Here is a 7,719-nt window from a genome sequence, read left to right on the forward strand (position 1 = left end):
GTGTGTCTTGGTGTGGAAGTGTCATAGGTTAGTTGTCACAACGAGTGAGAAAGGTTGACATGGAACACGCTAATCTTGAGCCTCCAGGGAATCGCCTGTTTTTTAAAGAAATGCGACAGAGCTCGAAATAAAACAAGAATCAAAATGGCTTCGCTTTTCGGAGATGGCGAGAACTGAGGGATTTAAAATGTAAAAGTGAAGCAAACATTGTGTTTTTATTTGTCAGTTATGGATCGCTGAATCTCCTGTCTGCATAACAAATTTACCCTTGGGTAAAGACACCTTTACTAGTAAAGACACCTTGAACCAACAGGTGAGTAATCATATTCACAGTCACGCAGAGCAGAAGCACAACCAAAACAATGTTCTTCAACAAAATGCATGCAGTTTTGTTTTTTAACTGCTAGAGAGTCAAGAGTTACACAGTGTACCACAGTTTATTGTGAGCTATAAAGCCAAAATTCCCAGTTGATTTGTATTAACCCCTAAGGTTAAAATGGGCTTCCATACTTTAGTTGAACATATAAACAATTGTAACACTGTAATTGTGATATAATGTCAGATTATAAAAAATTAAGTTGCTATGTGTATTTTTATGTACATATTTTACTTTTGTAAAGCACTTTGTAAACATTAAGGTGCTACATAAAAAAAGTTTTACTTACTTTTACAGGTGTGCTGATCGAATTCAGTTTGTTACATTTCCAGGCCCAGTTCCCACTTCTCAGCATAAGTCATCTCTCATCTGTTAATAAAAAAATTGAAGAGATAGAAAGGTTTAGGTTGTGAAGAAAACTACATTGCAATCTTGTTGCCAAACACAAGCTCATCCCTGCTTGATTTAACCGATATTCAAATGTGTCAATGTTTGTAACTGGACAATTATAATAAGCTCTTCCCAACTCTTCTCATCAGAGAAAAGCAGCGCTGATGTTTGCCACATGTCACGACTGGGTTGAAATCAACACATTGCCATACACTCAATAAACAAGTCACTTCTAATTAATCTTCCCCCTGTAAGACTCAAACACATTTATATGTTTCGGCGCAGCTCTATAGCTCAAAGTAGTTTGAGGTGGTTGGTAGTGGGAGTCACAGCTATGTAAATCAGTGGCTGTGTGGTTTATTTTTTTGGGCAAGAACCCATGGAGGAACGGCGTATCCGAGTGTGGCTTTACAGTTGGAAGTGGTCTCAATAAAGTCCTCTGTGAAAACCTATACTCACCAGGAGTGGTCAGAATTAAGTGTAGAAACTAACACAAGCAGCCAGTTAGCATTTCCACAGGCCCGGCCACATATGGCAGCAGTTCAGATGTGAGGCTGTCGTCGTCGCCGCTTTCGCTGCTCGGGAACGCTCGATCCAGACCAGCTGTGCTGCACTGTTTAGATTAATAAGCTCAACGTGGAAGACATTAAGCACTAAGCGCTGACCATGCCAACTCCGGAGAGGACCGTAATGGCTTCAATATTACTGGGGCATGTATGAAAGAAACCTTACATTAATTCATTTAATCAGCCATTTACATCCTGTGGAGAAGGAGGCGGGCGCGAGTGCAAGTCACGAGAGGGTCGGGCAGTGATCTAGTCTCGCTGTCATTGTAATCGGGTCACTTTGACACATTGGGCCAAGTCCAGTTTGTCTGATAATGGCCTCGTTTAGTCTTTAGGAACGAAAGCGTGGAGCGGATTGTGTCTGGAAAACTTAAACAACAATGAAAAGTGACATAAGTGTGAGTGGCACAAACGAAAAGATGTTCTGAACACTCAGTGCCACGTGCCTTTCCTTGCACAGACCTTTTGAGTGAGACGCCAATGAGGAAACAGGGTTGTTTTATTATCATTTCAGATGCTATGTTGTTTTTATTAACAATTTGAATTCTTTTATTTTAATATTTTCCTTTTTTTTCTTTAAAGTTCTTGCTATTTTTATTTTTTATGTACAGGTGAAACTCGAAAAATTTGAATATCGTGCAAAAGTTGATTTATTTCAGTAATTCAACATAGTAGGTGAAACTAATACATTATATAGACTCATTACATGCAAAGTGAGATATGTCAAGCCTTTATTTGTTAAAATTTTGATGATTATGGCTTACAGCTATGAAAACCTTTTCACAATATTCTAATTTTGAATTTGGGGTTTTCATAAGCTGTAAGCCATAATCATCAAAATTATAACAAATAAAGGCTTGAAATATCTCACTTTGCATGTAGTGAGTCCATATCATGTATTAGTTTCACCTATTATGTTGAATTACTGAAAACAATTAACTTTTGAACGATATTCATATTTTTCGAGTTTCACCTGTATAAATATCCCTTTATAGTTTTTGTGAATTTTACTTTATTTTAGTACATCAACTACATGTAAATTACCTTGGCAACTAGCTGAAATAAAAAGTGAAATTGAAGTGACAAGCAATGGTTTTAGTTACTATAATAACCCAGCGAGGAAACAGTAGCAAAAAGTAACAGGTTGCAAGACTAAACCCCTGCTCCAAAATGTTCTTTGCAGCCGCCCCCAAAAACCCATGCAAGGAATCCTCATTGTGTCGCGGTCGGCTTCGAACAGTGCTCTTGAAGGCGTCCCTTGCGTAATTGTCAAGATGTCCTTCAGCTGCGATCAATGGGGCACCCAGGCATAAATGGAAGGCAGTTTCAGAGTTTTGTGATGATATGAATTCTCCTCAACGTCCCATCTATCAAGATAAAACAAATGCTGCTCATTACTGGGGGAAAAAAATACACCAGCGTTCCAGCAAGGGCAATTTTGCCTCCCCAAAAACGTGTGGGAGTTTTTAATATTGTGGAGTGGAGCGTGTGTCACCCAGGGACCCACTTCAGCTCTTCATCAATCTGCCGTTCCCCCCCTCTATCCCTCTACCTCCCACCCCCACGGACCTCGCTGGAGATCTACAGACGAATCTGTGCCTTATCGTTTTAGAACAATGCTTCTTACTGCTCACCAGAGAAATGTCCTATTTGATTTCAGGGGAAGTAAATGGTCTTTTATCTGTGGTATAAAATCTGTTAAGTTTTAGCACCAATTGTCTACCCTTGAAGAAAAGAAAAAGTATATCACATATTTAAAGATTTATGACTTAGATTTTGAGAGTTTGATTGATGTTTCAGTCATACAAAACCCACTGTTTTCATTTTAGATATGCAGGCTGTTGCTGTATTTATCAAGGCGGCACACAAAGACAACAAAAAGTAAAGTGGGCACCAAGAAAACGAGGCATGGCGAGAGCATGAAAACGGTTCATCATCTTACCTCTTAATGGCCTACAATTTGACTGAAGGACAGACCATCGACTAAAACTGGGGTTTTCAAGGGGGGCCACAAGGGGGTGCAATAGGGGGGCTAAGAAAATGTTCAGAGAAAAATTCATAAAACGTCTGTATTGAAATAAATGTTTACTAACTTTACATTATTGCCATTTCAATCTTGCTTTTCAAACACTAGTCAGAAATCATGAAAATATTTATTTTCTATTGGTGTATAACATACCACAAAAGATAGTTGACTAAATAGAAAGTAAACATTTTCCAGTTAATATTTTAGACACAATTGTACCTTCTTTTTTTTTCTTTCTTTTTTTTACAAATGGGTCTTTATAGATGGCTTTATATTTTAGGAAGGTGTCCCTCACAAGAAGATTATCATATTTTGGGGTTTGTGGCATCGGAAAGTTTTATCCCTCACATCTAAGGGACCCGATCTTGGTCATTACTCAAAAAGTGGTAGTTTCTCCATTTTGCTGTGTATTTGTACTCAATTTGATTAATCCAAATACATTTTCTTAAATCTCTATTTTTCTCAAACAATTTCCTTACTATGTGTATCTGCCGTTGAAGTCTAGGTACACTGATTTAGCTTAGTCCGGAACTATGCCTCATTCCCGTGGGCTTTTGGGATCTAAGCCATCTGGTTAGCGTTCTCACAGTCCATTTCCCCGTGCTGCGCTCTCCACAACACTGGCTGAGAGGAACTAATGTGAAAGTGAGGGAGAACCATTGAGCACAAAAGCTCATTATACATCTACACCAGGCCGAGCAGCTTTCGCTGGGTCACACACCAAAGCAACAAAAAAAAGATGCAGTAGGCTTTATTTAACAACCAGAGGAAGGGATTGTTTCCCGTTGACAAGACTTTGCCTTAACCTTGCGCTTTTTCTCCTCGGCTCGTCCAAAGTTTCCTATCACAATGCGATGGAAAATAGCCCTGGAAAGAAAGGGATTAGAGATCCTTACAAAAAAAAAAATCATTTCCATCTGGACAAAGGGAGGTGGGGGGCAGTGGGAGGGAGGCATTGAGAGGGGTGGGGGATTTCTTCCCAAAAAAACATCTGGAGAAGCAATTTAGTGTAAATAAGGAGACAGCAACTCACTGCCCACCCAATAAATAACACACAGGGAAGGAGCTAGTTCACAATCTGGGCTTCCCCGGAACATGACACTGAATTAGACTCAGCCAGCAAGTACAGGGAAAGCTGGGAAAAGGGTGGACACAAGTGCGCATAAAGCGTTTACTTGCGTGCATGTGTATGATTTGCCTATCCTGGTTTTGTCAATACGTGGCTGGTAACACACATTCTCCTTTCGTCCACACAAAAAAAGTCCTGCCTTCTTACGCTCTCGAGCAGAGGTATCGTGCTGGAGAGAACACAGCTCCAGTCTGCCCCCGTGGGACTTTCAGCGCCTCTCTCAACTAGAAATATTTGTTTTCTCTGCTCAGATAGTGGTTTAGGTAAACAGCATATTGCCTGCTCAAGTTGGCACAAACATGGTTTGTTAATTACATTTTCCATGCCAGACAAACATTCAAAGTAAGGCGCATATTTTTTTTGTACGATTTGTGAACAAAAACAAATATTCTTGTATCACAACAGCCGTTTTTTTAATCATTTATAACTGCTAAATGTTAAAATACTTTCTTATATCCTGGTTTAATATGCAAAGACGACGATAAGTAAGCCGTCTGAAGGTTGTTTTACCTGAAACGTCTCAGTGGCGCTGTCAAAACAGGTTTGTCAGTTTGAGCATCCCGACCAGACAGACACACAAACACTGGCTAAACCAATGGTGTGGGGTTGGGGTAAACCCACACCATTGGTTCAGTTCAGTTCAATGATAGGTTCAGTTGAGGAAACCTGAGGATATTCAGATTTACATTTTAAAGGTTTGGAAGTGGAAGGATTTTTAAAGTGTTTTTGAAAGAAGTCTCTTATACCAAGGCTGCATTTATTTGACCAAAAATACAGGGCATTAATACTGTGAAATATTATTACAATTTAAACCTGTTTTCTATTCTAATATATTTTAGAATGTAATTTATTCATGTGATGGCAAAGCTGAATTTTCAGCAGTCTTCAGTGTCACAAGATCCTTCAGAAATCATTCTAACATGCTGATTTGTTGTTAAAGATTTTTTTTTATTATTATCAATGTTAAAAACAGCGCTGCTTAAAGGTTATTTCACCCAAATATTAACATTTTGTCATTAATTACTCACCCTCGTGTTGTTCCAAACCAGTAAGACTTTCGGTCATCTTCGGAACAAAAAATATATTTTTTGATGAAATCTGAGAGCTTTTTGTCCCTCCATAGACAACTACACAACTACCACTTTTTTAAGAGATTGTAAAACTATTCCATATGAATAGACCGGTTTAGTCCAAATTTTCTCCTCAATCACTTTATATGATGAACAGATTGGATTGAATTTAGGCTTTTATTCACATATAAACATTGATCAGCGAAGATAAACAGAAGCTCAACCGAATTGATGCGTGAGAACAAACCTCTTGCCGAAGCTCAAATGTGCTGCGTAACACAATAATTCACTTTTTCAACTTTTTGAAGCGTCAAAGTGTCAGTTGTGTACCTTTCAATGGAGGGACAGAAATCTCTCAGATTTCATCAAAAATATCTTCATTTGTGACATAAGTAATAAAAAATTATAATTTGTTACATTTATATAGCACTTAAAGGTATAGCGGAGGATTTTCTTTTTCCGGGTGGGTAGTCTATACTATTGGTCCACCTAGTTGTCAATCATTCTGGTGATATGTTTACGTAAGGCCGTCGTACGTGCTCGTCCCCTCGTCCCTATAGTTTTCGCTTTCTGCGCATGTGCACTTTCAGGTGTATTATGTGTGATGGCTGAGGGTCGAAAGAGAAAAAATTTATACAAAGTGTATGATAAGAAGAGAAAGGCCGCAGAATATAGAAACAAGACCAGAGTGATTTTGGGTGAATATTTCACACGCTGTTGGCGCTAAAAGCACAGGTTGGGCTTCCCAATGATGCCGCAGTCGCGAAGATTCTACTAGACAGGTAAAGTTTGTCATGCTATTTGGAGAAATCCATTTAAAATCACTGCTAGTAAAAGTTAATGTAAGCTATGATTAGCGATGCTAGCCCTGCCTCTCGGGAGCAAATAGAGTGTTGCGCATGTGCATTTTTTTTAAAAATTGGAGAGGGCGGGTCTTTTCTAAAATTAGGAAAGATCCTCCGCTATACCTTTAAGTACTCAAAGCGCTTTACATGGAAGGGGGAATCTCCTCAACCACCACCAATGTGCAGCATCCACCTGCACACATATTGTGCCAGAACGCCCACCACACTCCAGCTTACTGGTGGAGAGGAGACAGGGTGATGCAGCCAATCAATATTATATGGGGATGATTAGGAGGCCATGATGATGGACAGAGGCCAATGGGTAATTCTGGCCAGGATGCCGGGGTTAAAATCCTACTCTTTTTCAAGGACATCCTGGTATTTTCTATGACCACAGAGAGTCAGGACCTCGGTTTAACGTCTCATCTGAAGGACGGATGAGGGTGGATTTTTGAACTAACCAAAAATGAAATAAAAATTTGTGTAAATTGTGATTCAAGATTCGATGATGAATAGGAAGTTCAAAAGAACAGCATTCATTTGAAATGCAAAAAGTCTTTCCTGTCACTTTTGATCAATTTAATGCATCTTTGCTGAATACATTTTTTTTTTTTTTTTACTTGCCCCAAACTTTTGCAAGATAGTGTATATATTTACATATATTAGCAAATGCAAAATCCTAACGCATACTGTATGTAATAAATTGCACAAAGACACTATTGCAGAAAACATTTATGAATGACTTAAACGTTTGGATGAATTAATTAAAAAATGATCTCTTCTATTTAAACTTAAGATTGTTTAATAAACTCCAGTCACAAAAAAAAGTTAACTTTCAGGCTGAAAAGTTTCAGCAGCCACAGCATGAGCTGGTTTCTTGCAGCAGAAGAAAGCTGTCTCATGCACGCGGACTCCCAGCGCCCAGCGGTGGAAGTGACAGGGCCAGATGGCACAGGCCCGGGTCTAAGGAGAGGAACACGGGGTGCCAGGGCTGAGCGGGCAACCCGGGAGAGACTCTCAAGGAGCAGTAGGCCACCTCTCTACATCTATCAGGGCCGGGGTGTTAATGAGAACGACGGAAGGAGGAACGCAAGAGAGGGAGGAGAAGAACAGATGAAGGACGCATTTATAAAAATGACAAAAGAACAGATGTAGGTGAACAGGTAGAGAGAGAGAGGGAGGAGTTGAAGAGGAAAGGTTGAATGTCACTAATGATAGCTGTGAGATTACTAGAAGTGCGTGAGATGGGAACGTAAGGTGCATAATGTACAACGTAATGTAAGAATTTCCAGACTTGGAATTGAAATAAAAGGGAAA

The sequence above is a fragment of the Phoxinus phoxinus genome (assembly GCF_949152265.1).
Source record: "Phoxinus phoxinus genome assembly, chromosome: 12".
Lineage (NCBI taxonomy): Eukaryota > Metazoa > Chordata > Actinopteri > Cypriniformes > Leuciscidae > Phoxinus > Phoxinus phoxinus.